This window comes from Protopterus annectens, chromosome 4.part1, assembly GCF_019279795.1.
Source record: "Protopterus annectens isolate FY-2018-M chromosome 4.part1, PAN1.0, whole genome shotgun sequence".
Taxonomy (NCBI): Eukaryota; Metazoa; Chordata; order Ceratodontiformes; family Protopteridae; genus Protopterus; species Protopterus annectens.
Window position 1 is genome coordinate 668,245,356 of NC_056734.1, and position 14,116 is coordinate 668,259,471.

Sequence of the window (14,116 nt, forward strand, 5' to 3'; positions counted from 1 at the left end):
TATTTTTTATTAAAAATTTAGTGGAACAACATTATTAAAATTTGGAGTGTGTAAGATTAGAACACTGGCTCACCTGTATTATGGCCATGAACTTACATCAGTTGCCACAGGGAAGGCTGGGTTGCAGGTGTATTTTTTACTCTAATTACTCGTCAGAGTGCTCATTACCACAGACAATGTGTTTGTCAGACATGCTTATTAGTTATATAGACACATTTGAGTGGTTAACCATGTATGTGCATGACATTAAAGTTCATAAAATAAATGTTTAATTGTAGAACCACAATTGTACTGATACCCGTAGTTAGACATATAATATATATGATATCATGTGTATGCTTAATCCACCTGCTATATTTATTTTTATGTATAATTATTTTTATATTGTTCATTTTTATATAGATTATAGTGGAACAGCATTAATAAAACTTGGACTACACATGTAACAATGTATCTTTTTGAAATTGACAATGTCTCCTTATTGTCTGCAGGTGTTGTGCATGCATGCTGACTGTTGAACAATGCTGCTTTGCGTGTTTGTGCAATGTAAGGCAAAATATATAACAATGTATCTTTTTGGAAGTTACAATGTATCTTTTTTGTCTGCAGCATTACACCATGTTTGTGCCCAGGTGAGCAATGCAAAACCAAGACAGGCAAAACCTAGCATGCGTTATTATTGCAAAAACTGTTTATTAACTTTTATCATTAAAAGAAAAATGTGGAACTTGAACCATGATCTTCATATCATAAATGCTGTGTGCTTCATCTTGTTTACCAGGTGAGCTACACACAGAGTTGATTCACAAACTCTACTTTTTGCTGTCCTTCTCATAGAAGCAGCTTTCATTAATTTTAAAATATTTATATGTTTCACTGTATTTGCACAAAGCCACACACCGAACATTGCACAAACATTAAGAAAAAAAATTACAAAATACATTTTAACACATTACAGATTTTTAAACAACTCTGGATTTGAACACATTACAGATTTTTGCACAAATGTGGATTTCAGCTATCATACTAATGGACCTACAAAACACACTAGGAGTGTTTTTATCTCTTTGCCACATTTCCTTCACAGTATTAACAAAACATATATGCGTGTACGCCCTCATTTGTTTGTACGTGTGGCTTACATATTTAGTGCAATAACTGCTCCCAACCTTTTATAAATATGTTTGCACCAATGCAGCTCTGTCTTCTCTTTGTATTCTGTTAATTTTAATCTTATCTGTGCTGTACCCCAGACATGCAGTCTACACTGCATTTTGTATCATTGTCCTTTAAATGTATAACAAAAATACATCGTAGTGAAAAACATTTTTCAGCAAAGGCAGGAAATTTTGGCTAGTAGTGAACAAAAATTATAAATGTATGCTGTTTAGTTTGATTTAAAAGCTTGCTAAAGTTACTCTTCACTTTACAAGTGTATCCTGGGGGATACACACTGCAGGTAAGGTAGTCTGCATTGATGTTGTGTCTTCCTTCTCTCTCACACTAATCATTCACAGTTGCAATCCATTAGCAACAATCACTGAGGTAGTGCTTATACTATGTTTACACCAGCAACATGAAGGCAAAAGTTTGGTATTCAGCAATTCTAACACGTTCATAGCTCATGTGCATCTTCACCATGCTCAGAGGCCTGAATCTACACTATAAAAAGGTAACCATGTAGCTAGGGAACTTGAAGGTGAGGATACTTGATTATTTGAAGAAAACAGTAGATTGTCATTCATTTTGATTTAGCTGCAGAAAAGCTTCTAATTTTGCTATGGAATGATTGCATTTTTCAAGTACATTCTAGATTGTATAACATGTTGCAAAGCAAATTACATATATGCAGTAGAAAATGGAACTTTTATCTGTATGCATTTCTTATATGCCACTGTTGGCATAGGCATTTTTGGCAGGAAATGACATTTCAGATAGACAGGACTAGCTTTCATCACAAGTACTATTAGTCAAATTGATATTTTACAATATTCTATGTTATTGCAGGGGAAATTTAATGTACTATGTCAAAGACACAGGGTGGTGTGCTTCTAGGATGGCCCAAAGGCACCTCCAGGGGGGTGGAGGGCTCACTGAGAGGTGACTGGGAATCATATAAAATTGACTTTTCTGTTGTAAATGTTATAAATGTGAACATATTCTGAGAATTGTGTTGAAAGCATATATACCAATTGAATTATATGGTATTCCCTGATTTGTACAAACTTTCATTAGCTTGTTGTTTTGATGGTGGGGGAGCCACCTACCTTTTGTGTGTTGCCACAACAAAAGTGTGTTTCAAGTGCTTTTCTCTTGAAAATGGGTAGTAATCCTATTATTTAGTGGGAAACAATACATCACTAAAGTGGTATTACTTGGTTTGGACCAAACATTGGTTTGTGTGTAAGTGTGATGTGGTACAACCACATAACCTTCAATTTTAATAACTGAAATGTATGTTTCCAGTGCTTACTGTTGACAAATATGTGTATATAAGCAGGAATTTAGTTAGGTGATATTTATGGATTGTATCCTTCTCTGTTTTAAGCCACATAGAATTATGACAATAAAGAATACAAATCCAAGTAAACCCACTTTTAGTGACTCAGAAAATGATATAATTGTGCAGGCATTCAGGCACCATGTTGCCTTTATGCTTGAGAGAGGACATGGGTATATGACTGCCAGAATGCAGATTTGGAACCAATTAGTGGATGATATTAATGCAGTACCAGGTCACAGTAGGACTTATGATCAGGTGCATCATAGGGCCACTGATATGATTTTATCAGCTAGGAGGAGAGCAGCTGTAGTTGCATGTGAACAACTGCCTACAGGGGTGGACATGCAACTGAGCCACCACTAACCCCAAATAAAGAGTTCCTGTCTACTGTCAGCGATCCCAATGATTCGGTGGAAACTGTACACCAGCATGTGACTGATGTCAGTGCAAATGTATCTGAAAGGGCAAGTATTTGCCAGGAGGAGCTTCCAGGAAAACTTACATATGGCATTTTTAAGATTTTCTTGTATAATAAAATATATAAAAATGTAAGTAATACTTCCTGTGGATTTTTTATGAACCTGTTGATAAATTAATAGACTTAATGACACACTTGGTCACTACACATGGGCTGTGGGTGGACATGTCAGCTAAGTTTTAGTTAGAACTATTCTTAACTGACATATAGATAAAACTGTGCATTCACTGTCCATCTGTGTTATTCCAACTGTGATGTTTAATTTATATACTTATCTTCCTTCATTTCTTCTGGGACCATCTTGCCTACCAAGTCTGGAGTCATCTGCGCATGGTAAGCCAAACATTTTTGTTCAATTATTGATGACCATTTCTCAGATATATGCATTTATCTGTAAGTGTGAAGTGGGTGTAATGAGTGTGTGCATTTGCATTGCTATACCATCTGCGATACTGGGACCAATGTTTGTTTATCATATAAATTGTTTTAAATATTTAGTATAGTATTAATTTTGTTCCTGTATCTGTTGCTTATTATCACAGGTGATCCTGACAGTGGAAGTGTAGGACTGTTACCACCTGATATCAGAGTATCGGTAAAGGTAGACTCTGATGATGATGATGATGATGATGATGGTGACCAAACTGAGGCATAGTCTGGGGTGCAGAGGTTGAATTTGACACTGAGGTTGACATTTAGCCATCCCCTGTATTTCCCACCAACACAATCAGTAGACCTATGCATACTTATTCCACTGAACCCTCAGATATTACACAGATGGAGGATGACACACTTGATCATGGTAGTGTGGTTACTGTGGTTTCAGTGCCAATTGACTCTGGCTATAGCCAAAGGGTGGTTGAGGTGCCATACAGGAGTGTTGTTAGGGATGCTTGGAGGAGACCTGCTGTCCATTCTCCTCCTGATCCTGGTGTGTCATTATGTGTCACTCGGCATATGAATAGGGTCATCAGGGAGATATAGGCATGTTCCACAAGGGCCTCCGAGGACATGCTTAACATTGCAGATGTGGCTCAGGCCAATGTGCGAGTGCCTCCACCATGTAGCTGATTCAGTGGGTCGGGTGAGTGGCATGATGGAATGGGCAGTGTCTGTGATGGGACATCTGCTAGGAGGGGAACAGTGTCCATGTGGACATAGGACAGCAACATCATCTGATGTTAGCCAATGCGGCCATGCCCAATCACGATCCCATAGTGGCACTACTTCTACTGCTCAGTCAGTGATTGAGATGTCCACATCTAGACATGGTAAGCCATGATGTCATGGTCCTAGGTTTACTCATGAGGAGAGCTCATTCAGCAGATATCAGTCATGTTCAGGTAGCAGCAGCATATCTGACTATGGTCATGGATCAGAGTTCCTGCTGTAACTCTCCCTTGTTAGCAAAAACGAACGTTTCCCTCCTCATTTGGTCTGGTTATGCTGTCATCTCCTTCTTCCCTTGGTTTGTATATGGTCATGGATATGCCAGTGCAACTTCTGGCAGAGCCAGTTCTCGCTGTCGGGGCCAATGAGAATGAACTGTTACCTCTGCCATGCATGACTGACACCTGCCAACATGCTTAGATGTAGACCTTGGCTGTTTTCTTGCAAACACTCACACACATTTCACCTTAAGTGCCCATACAGACAAACACACATAACAGGTACATGGGTCATTTGTGAGGATTACAGCTCATTCTGTCTCATTGGCCATTTGATAATTTATCTAAATTTCTGTCTGTCTGTCTTTCTTACTCACATGCAGTCACTAATTTTTCTGTCAGACTTGGCATCTAGGTCCTCCAAACAACACCCTGTGCAAATGATGGTAACTGTGCCATCTTTTTGATTCTACCTTTTGGATTCAGGGGTACAGGGGTTGTTTGATGCAAAGGGTACATAGCTGACTGAGTGCTTAATATATATGTGTTTGTGATGTTCTTTTAAAAACTGAACTGTTTTCTTACAGGTTTTTGAATTGTTTGTATCTCTGATGCATTAGGCCTATTAGTGGATAAAGAACACTCATCTATTGACATGTCAGTCCTGTCACATATTGATCTCATTGCTATAAAACTCACAAACCTTCTACGTAGGCACACTCTCAAGTAACAGTATGCAAGGATCTGACATTCATTTGTGTTCTTAGCCATTTATTTTCCTATTCTAGGTTCAACACTTACCTTGATAGTCCAGCAGTTGCAAGTGTTTTAATTTGTGGTTGTCTCTGTATGATGCTAGCAGTACACAGCCATTACATGGTACATAAAGGTTGTGAGCATTGTCTAGTATCAATTTTACTATATGTATGTGCATAGGATGGAAGTTGTACCCCCTTAGGTGGTGAGCATGTCTGCTATCTACTGCCACTTGGCCAGAGCTAGGGTATATTATGCATGCCTATGTCTACCAACACCCACAATGGCTGGTGGTTCCCCCTCTGACTCCACACCCATGTATGGCTGCGGTGATCTTGTCAGTGGTGGTGGGATATGTGCCCTCCCCCTTGGTGTTCCTGCTAAAGCTGTTTTCTCAGGATAATATTGTGGAAGTTAAAATTTCAGCACAAGCATGGGGACTGTACTGCAGTGCTCCCCCTGATGTATCCAGGCACCAAAACTGTGACTTCAGCAGCCCAAACACATGGTCTATGACAATTTATTGTTTGAGTATGTGCCTCATTATAGCATTCTTCAATGGGTGTGTGTATATTTCTGATGAGCATCATCAGCCACAGTTTGAGTGCATACACTACATCACCCAGTAAATTACCTTGCGGGATACCCCTCTAGTAAACCTCTGATAGAGGTGAGACGTGTGCCAGATATGGTAGTCATGGTATCTACTGGGGTTGCCAGTGCACACATTCAGGATGATTCCATTAGTGTTACAAATGACCTGGCAGTTAATTTAGTGGAAGCCCTTTCTGTTTATGTACATCCTTCCCTGTTCCCTGGCTGGTGCTTTGATCTCTATATGTGTTCAGTTTATGGTAATCAGGATTTCAGGGAAGTGTGCTACAAGGTAGAAATCCTGCATAGTTGTACCTCTGTCCTCTGGTGTACGGGGAAAATGTATGTAGTCATTGACATGTTTTAGCATAGTATTCAGAAATTGAGGGAGGATCCTGGATGCTTATGCCTGTGATACCCCCAGCATATCCCTGTTGGTCTCTGGAAGGTTCTTGTGGCTAATATTCTATGTGCTACACATACCTTAAATTCCACTGGTATTGGTCCCCTGAGTTTGCCCTTGATCTCAGTTGAGGATGACAGAAGTTGCGGAGTTCCTGTAGTGTGTCTCTATCCATCCTGTAGTGCTCTACTATTTCCATCTCATGTGGTCTATGAAAAGTTAAATGGGGCGTAAACGCCCTTTTCCCTCTTGGCCAAGGTCTGTTAGCAGCAGCAACAGCACAGACAGCAGCAACAGCACAGACTTGGAGCTGTTGCATACAAACATATAGAAGAGCAACAACAGGCCTCAACATTCTTTCCGTGTAGAGTAGTTTCTGTGGCTGAATTCCAGTAAGTTTTGTAATTCAAGGCCAAAAGCTGCTCTGAGTGTATACAATTACTTTATAGGTTGTTGAATAGCTCCTCCATCTTGGATTGGTTGATTAGCATACATTCATCCACTTATTGAACACAAATTAGCATGCCACTGTATGAGCGTCATGGCACAATGTGCACATGATTTTAGAACACCTTGTAGGCTTTATTGAATCCAGCACAGTATCTGCTTTTAATTTAGCTACACAGTAATATATCCTATTTACTTCTGTTCTATCATGAGTTTCTGTTAACAGTCTTAATTACATAGTTCAAGTGTTTTCTCAGACTTCTAACATTATGGGTCTTTCTCTAATCTATTCTTTTCATTGATCTTAACATGTCTATCTATTTCTGTGACATATTCTCTTCAGCTGCATCCTACATCATCCACTACTGTTTCATATAAGAACTCACTGGCCTATCACCCCACAACATTGACTGCATCAGAATTGCTACTGTTTTCTGGTCCTTCTTTTGCTGTGCAACTCCAACTGAACTTTTTTTACTGGTTTCCTACTGAAGACTCCAGAGTTTCTTTATGTGGCAAGTGATCAGATGCTTCCTGTTCCACCTATTTCTCCCTTCTTTGGGGATTTGTTGTTCCATCATGCTGTGACATAACCAATGTTAGACTTTCTATACTAAATCCTTCACCTCGCAGGTATTCCATAACTTCAGCTTCTATTTGTTTAATTACTATTTTACTAATCTTCTGTTTTACATTCCTCTTTGTGATCTTATTTTACGTATTGTGAAATTTTCCATATCTGGATGCATTTGCCTGTATTTCTCATCCAATATCTTTGGAGCTGCTTTTTTCTATTGATAAGTTTTGCTTTCTTATTTGCATAAATATTGCACCATATCAGATCTCTCTTTCTTTCCAATGTCCATATTTCTTCTTTATACTTTTCAAAAATCTCTAAGTTTTGTTCTTTATATTTTCTCACTTCCTGTTGCTTGTTTTTCCAAACAGCCCAAGGTTTCCTGGTCTATATATATTTTTTCATGAATCTGTTGTATTAATGAAGACAAATTTCTATTTGCAGCTTTTGACAGTTTTTCATGTGCAAGTATTTTTCTTTCTTCTAATTTCTCGATTAATCTTTTTGAATATCTTCTATCTGGAAATTCTGGGCTTCTTGCATAGCAGTAACAATACATATATATAATTTCTTTCTTATCCTCAATAGCCCACTCTGTCATCTTTATGGCTATTTTTTGGCCTGTCAGTTTTTGTGGTTTTAGTGGACTACTACTTCCTTCTAGAAGATGGGGGTCATCCTCACCCTGACCCTGGCCTAACCCATTTGTAAAAATGTTTCTGTGTTCTGGAAGATTCTACACTGCCATTTTTCCAGTCTTGGCATACCAGGATTGGGCACTTTTTTTTCCTGGGACTTTTACATCCAGCTGTCTTTTTTTATTTTTTAACCTACTTCTGTCCATGATATATGCTGTGTAAAATGCAGTTTATATATCAGTGTTGTCCTGGTGAGATTTTGTAAAAACAGGCCCCTGGATTCACTATTCTTCCATGTAGGACTAGCTTAGTCCTGCACGGAAGCAGCCATTTAGGAGCAGGACGGCATGCATAATAATGAAGGTGCACTGCCTGAGCTCCTAAACGGACATGGAGCATGTACAAGTGTAGGGGGTGTGTCTGAGAGCAGAGCTCTCAGAATATACATGCCCCTGCAATCAAGAACAGCAGTGTAGGAGTAAGAATGAGCGAGACCACTCATAGGTGTATGCATACCCCCAGCAACATCCCCCCAAGTGTACAAGAGCAACAGTAACAACATCTAAATATGAAGACTTTTTTTTATGAAACAGATCAAATTTAACCATAGGTGCATGGGTATGCCATCACTTAGCTACCGTTAATGCAGCTTAAATGGCACAGGAAGATAAAATGCAAGATATATGCAAATGACTCAGTACAGCAATAGTGTAGTGGACAGAGCATTCACCTTACGAGCAATCATTCCTGGTTCGAGTCTCACTCCAGTACAATCCATTTTCCATGTCAAATCACTATATGATCAATTTATTTTGTTGCATAACCTATGACATAACATATATTTGTGAAGTGGAGTACTGCATTAAATGCAGATGTGAGGTGTCATTGTCATAATGTTGCAAAGTCTACAGATAATCACAAGTGCCCCATACAGTATACATACACAGGAATCAGGGATACAAATGGAAGGTAAAATGTGTAATAAATGATAAATCTATACAGGTTCCAAATCCACCACCTGCACAAGAACCATTAGACATCACTGTCTAAATTAGTGTGGTGATAAGCGGGTGTAAGCACTAGTAAGCAAGAGTAAGCATAGTTACACAGTAGTAAGCGGGAGTAAGCATGTTTAAGCAGCAGTAAGTGGGTTTAAGCCTGTTTGTGCAGGGGTAAGCAATGCGCACATAGGTTAGCAATACTGAAGCTAACTCACTGTATGCATACTTAACCAGAGGTAAAAATTACTTACCTTCATGCAAACCCATGCAAACCAGCTTACAATTGCTTAAAAGTGCCTTAAGCACTCTGTATGCATCAGCCGCTGTTTTGGCCAGAAAGAAAATAAACAGCCTTTGCAGGTCTTGAACTGAGGACCCTATACACTAGAGTCATAGTAGTTAACCAGTAAGCCATCACAGCAGTACATAAGATTAAGGTATCACCAAACAGATCCTCATCATAGGAAATACAAACTGAACATGTGAAAGGAATCTATATACAGTTTTATATTGTATAGCCAACTACAGGACATAAATATTTGAAATGGAGTACTGCATTAAGCCCAGATGTGAGGTGTCAATGTAATAAAGTGTTGAAATCCCCTAATAAATACAAGGACCTCATACAGTGTACGTACACTTGAATCATGGATACCAAACACATATATAACGTAATGAATAATAAATCAATGCCACAATGCAAATATAATGCAACTTAAATATTAAGCAACATTAAGAATTGCGCAGCCCAGCTTAGTAGGTGTAAGCAATGTGTAGGCCAGCTAACTCAATCTGCCCATTGGTATACCTTGGTAAGCAGGTTTGCCCATAGCTTAGCCTTTTTAAAACTGTCCAATCACGGCAAAGTATGGGAAACTGGCCCTATTTAAACCAAACAGGTGCGAATACATTTCATAACTGGTTGTAGCTTTCCCTTGTAGGCATTATGTCTGGAATGGGAGATGGTGTGCACTTTCAGGCACAGCGCTGGGGCATCCAGGAGTCCAGAGTAATGGCAGGACTCCTTGTGAAAGACCATGACATGAGACTGCTGCAGGGCCAGTACCAGGGTTGCCAATACAAAGTGGAAGCCTGGGACCATCCCGCCCGTGACCTCACAAGTGCCACTGGCATACCCTGAACTGGTGAGCAGGTCAGGCATCACTATGCTGACCTGAAGCGGTGAAAGGGGGATCTCTTGGATCAGTGGATCCAAGAGGCTAGGAGGACAGGGGAAATCCCAGCCATGTGTAGGTATCAGTCCACTACCTGTTGAATAATTGCCAGCTCATGTATATTATGGATAGGTATGGCTAAATATTCCTCTTATGTCTTTCACATTGGCAAGTGAGCGGGCTATGAACTAGGAGGCCCATGGATGTAGATTGGAGCGGTTGCGACATGAGGCAGGTTAGTAATGCTCTTGCATGTGCTGTCATAGGAAATAAATCTAAAAGTACCTGTATTGTTTAAGGCATGTACTGCATACACCAGAGAATATGGCAGGAAGAGTCTCATATAGGTTGTATGTAAATAAAAGCATAATAGCCTGACAATAAAGGTCTAACTGCTGGACTGCATGTGTTTACTCTGGTATCATATGGTAAAGTAGATTTGCAATCACTTAATACTACTGTTGTATTAAGCACAGTTACCCACACTGTGCTACATAAATAAAATATGTAGGAATGTCTGTATATGAGTGTTGTAATCCCAAGAGGTCATAATAGTACAACTGAGAGAGACTTAGACAGAAAACAGTGAAAATACAGACAACAAAATCCAAATAGCACACTCAACTGAGATGTGAACTGTTGTATTTTTAGCATACACAGCCATGGTTCTAATCCTGAGAGTGGTAGTAGGCTGTATACAGAATCATACCCCATAACTGTACAGATATGTCCAGAATGTCCAGTAAATTGGCCCATATCTGCTGCCTATCACCCTGTCCCCCTGGGAAATCAGTGGGATGATCCCAGATGTTTAGGCAGCAAACAAGAAATACAACTAATTCTCAGACATCTGTAAGAACAAACCTGTCACTCTAGCAACTCTCCAAAATGTTATGAGAGTAATAAGCCAAGTATGTCCCAGCTACACCCCCATGTTGTCAAGCTGTGACTAGAGTGTGTAAAGTAACAGAGTGAGACATATGTGCATAATACTAATGTGGAATCTGGTAATTTGTGTGGCAACATTCAGGTAGTGCTAACAAACATTGCTCCCACAGGTCTGTCAGATATGAACACTGTGCCTAGAAATAAAAGACTGATATCCTGTACTGGTACTGTTTACTCTAGTATTGTACGGCATTGTTAGTGTTGCAGTTGCTCTGAATAATAAGGTATTACTCATCACTGTCACCCACACTGTGCTACATAATAAAACTGTCTAGGAAATCCTGTATAAGAGTGTTGTAATTACAAGGTCAGAATGTAAAACCACAGGAGAATTATAGACAGAAATCAGATAAGAGATACACAGCAATATCTATATAGCACACTCAACTGTGATGGACAGTGTTTTATTTTTAGCAGACACAGCCATGGTTCAAATCCTGGGAGTGGTAATAAGCTGTATGCAGAATCATACCCCACAAGTGTACAGAAATGTCCAGAATGTCCAGTTAATTGGCCCATATCTGCCTGCTGTCACCCTGTCCCCCTGGCATATCAGTGTGCTAATCTCTGATATGTAGGCAGAATTTCATGTCATATAACTGACTGTCAGGCCTGTACATATTTGGAAAATGTCAATGTAAACAAACCTGTCATTGTACAATTCACTAAAGGTTTAAGAGGGCAATAGTCGAAATATGTCCTGGTTTACCTGCATGTGATCAAGACATGTCCAGAGTGTGTGCAAAAAGAGATGAACAGGTATGCGCATAACATCAACCTGGAATCTGGGAGTATGTATAGAAACAGTTAGTGTTAACAAACAATAGCTCCACAGGTATACCAGGTAAGAGGTTTATACTGCAGGTAAAATCAGTTCATGTATATAGTTGTCGACAGCCATACCACTGTCCAAACTAAGACAATAGGGTAGTGTACTAATACTTGTAAGGTACAGATAACAGCACTGACTAGAAAAGTAATGCAAACTACAGGAATATACTAGTTGTTAATTGACATCTTTCTCTCTCCCCCCACCATATATGCAACTATAAACTAAATACACAACCCAATTGGTATGTGCTGACTTAACCCTAATGTTGGGATATATGTCCTATTGTTCGATAATTATTTAAATCTGTTTCTATGCATGTGCTATGTTGAAATACTCCCACACTGGTGGCATGCTGCCATCAATGTACCTGCATGCTGTTGTAATTGCCACTGTGGACCCATATATGCATGTGTTCTGTTTGCTATGCAACTGTTCCATATCTGGTGTTTGAGTTAATGGGAATATCTATGCATGCTGTTATATCTAATCCTGGAATGTGTTGACTACTACTAACCTACATATGTTGATAAAACTTAAACACCATAGCACGTATGGGAATGCTGGTCCTGGCGAACCCACCTGTCCCACCTCAGCAGGCCATGGCACCGGGCAGAATCACGTCAGGGTCCCAACCCAGGATCTCCACGTCCATTGGTCCTGCACCACCTTCGGGTGTAACCACCTCAGGGGATGGGATTCACGCCCCCCTGGGAGTGGGCATGGACATGAACCTGTCACCCATCGCCAGTCTGGGTCGTGGTGCATAGTGAGCTCAGCAGGGAGGTCGGAGATCTTCTACACCAGCTTGAGGGCTTTGTGTCATGACTAGAGGGTCAGCCTGGCTCTCCTACTCAGCCCCCAGCACAGCCACCTTCGGGCCTGTAAAGGTGCAGTGGTGACTTCCCATGGGTGGGGACCTCAGTCCCACTGTTTCCACTAGGGGGCTCATGGGCTTCCAATTTCCCAAAAACCTTCCCCATCAAGGTGTTTACCCCCATGTGTCATATACCACCCCTGTATGCATCTTGTTTGTCTTGTCTGTTAACCTACCCAACCTACCTCCTCAAATATACCTACTATCCCTCCGCAACATCCCACTCTCACCTGAAAAAAAGGGGCAATCTGTTCCCAAAAAAAATCTCTCCCCATACATAGCTGTCCATTTTGCACACATGTCCACTGGACACATGTAATCTGGTCTAATTGGCTTAACAACATATTATTGTTGTTATCACCCTTCTATCAAGTGTATGAGTGTCTAAATCTATCTCCAAATTCAGTGTATATGCACAGCTGTTGCTGTAGAAGAAATGGGCAGCTATGGTCCTTCCCTACACCCTTTCTGCACATCCCTAGCTATTTTCCCTACTGTCTTTCCCTCTTTGTGCCCCTTTTTCACCGCTTTCCTATCAACCATTTTTCATTTCTTTTAAAGAAATTAGTGCGGGGTAAGCGGGAGTACGCACCTTTAAGCAACAGTAAGCAGGTTTAAGCCTGTTTGCACAGGGGTAAGCAATGCCTACACAGGTTAAGCAATTTAGAAGTTGAGTATAAGAAACTGTAACCGGAAGTTAGCATTGCTTACCTCCGCACAAACCCGCTTACAACTGCTTAAAAGTGCCTTAATCTCTCTGTATCCAATGGCCCTTGTACTGCCCAGCAACAAAATAAACATATTTGCAAGGCTTGAACTCAGGACCCTGCACACCATAGCCAAAGTGATTTACCACTAAGCCATGTCAGATATACATAACCCTGATGTTTTACAAAAATATCAGCACAGGCATTCAACAGTACAGGAAATGTATTTAAACATGTAGCTGTATGTGTGTGTGTGTATATATATATTTATAGCTAAATATATATATATATATATATATATATATATATATATATATATATATATATATATATATATATATATATATATATATATATATAAATAAATATATACATATATATATATATATATATATATATATATATGTGTATATAAATATCTACATATATACATACATATGCAGACATCTATAGATATATATGTCTACATATATATGTCTATATATATAGAGAGAGAGCAATATATATATATATATATATATATATATATATATATATATATATATATATATATATATATATATATATATATATGTGTGTGTATACAGATATATATCTATAGATATAAAAGAGAACATAAATACATTCACTGTTGGAAACTCCTGGGTTCTGGCTAGTGTGATTCTCAAACAATCTGGAAATATATTGCTGATTGATAAGTATATTTCTTGGCATTTTAACTTTTCAGAGTTCTGCATTGTCTTAATTTTGCCTGACTGAATTGTTTTATATATTTTCTAGGATTGTTTTCTGTTC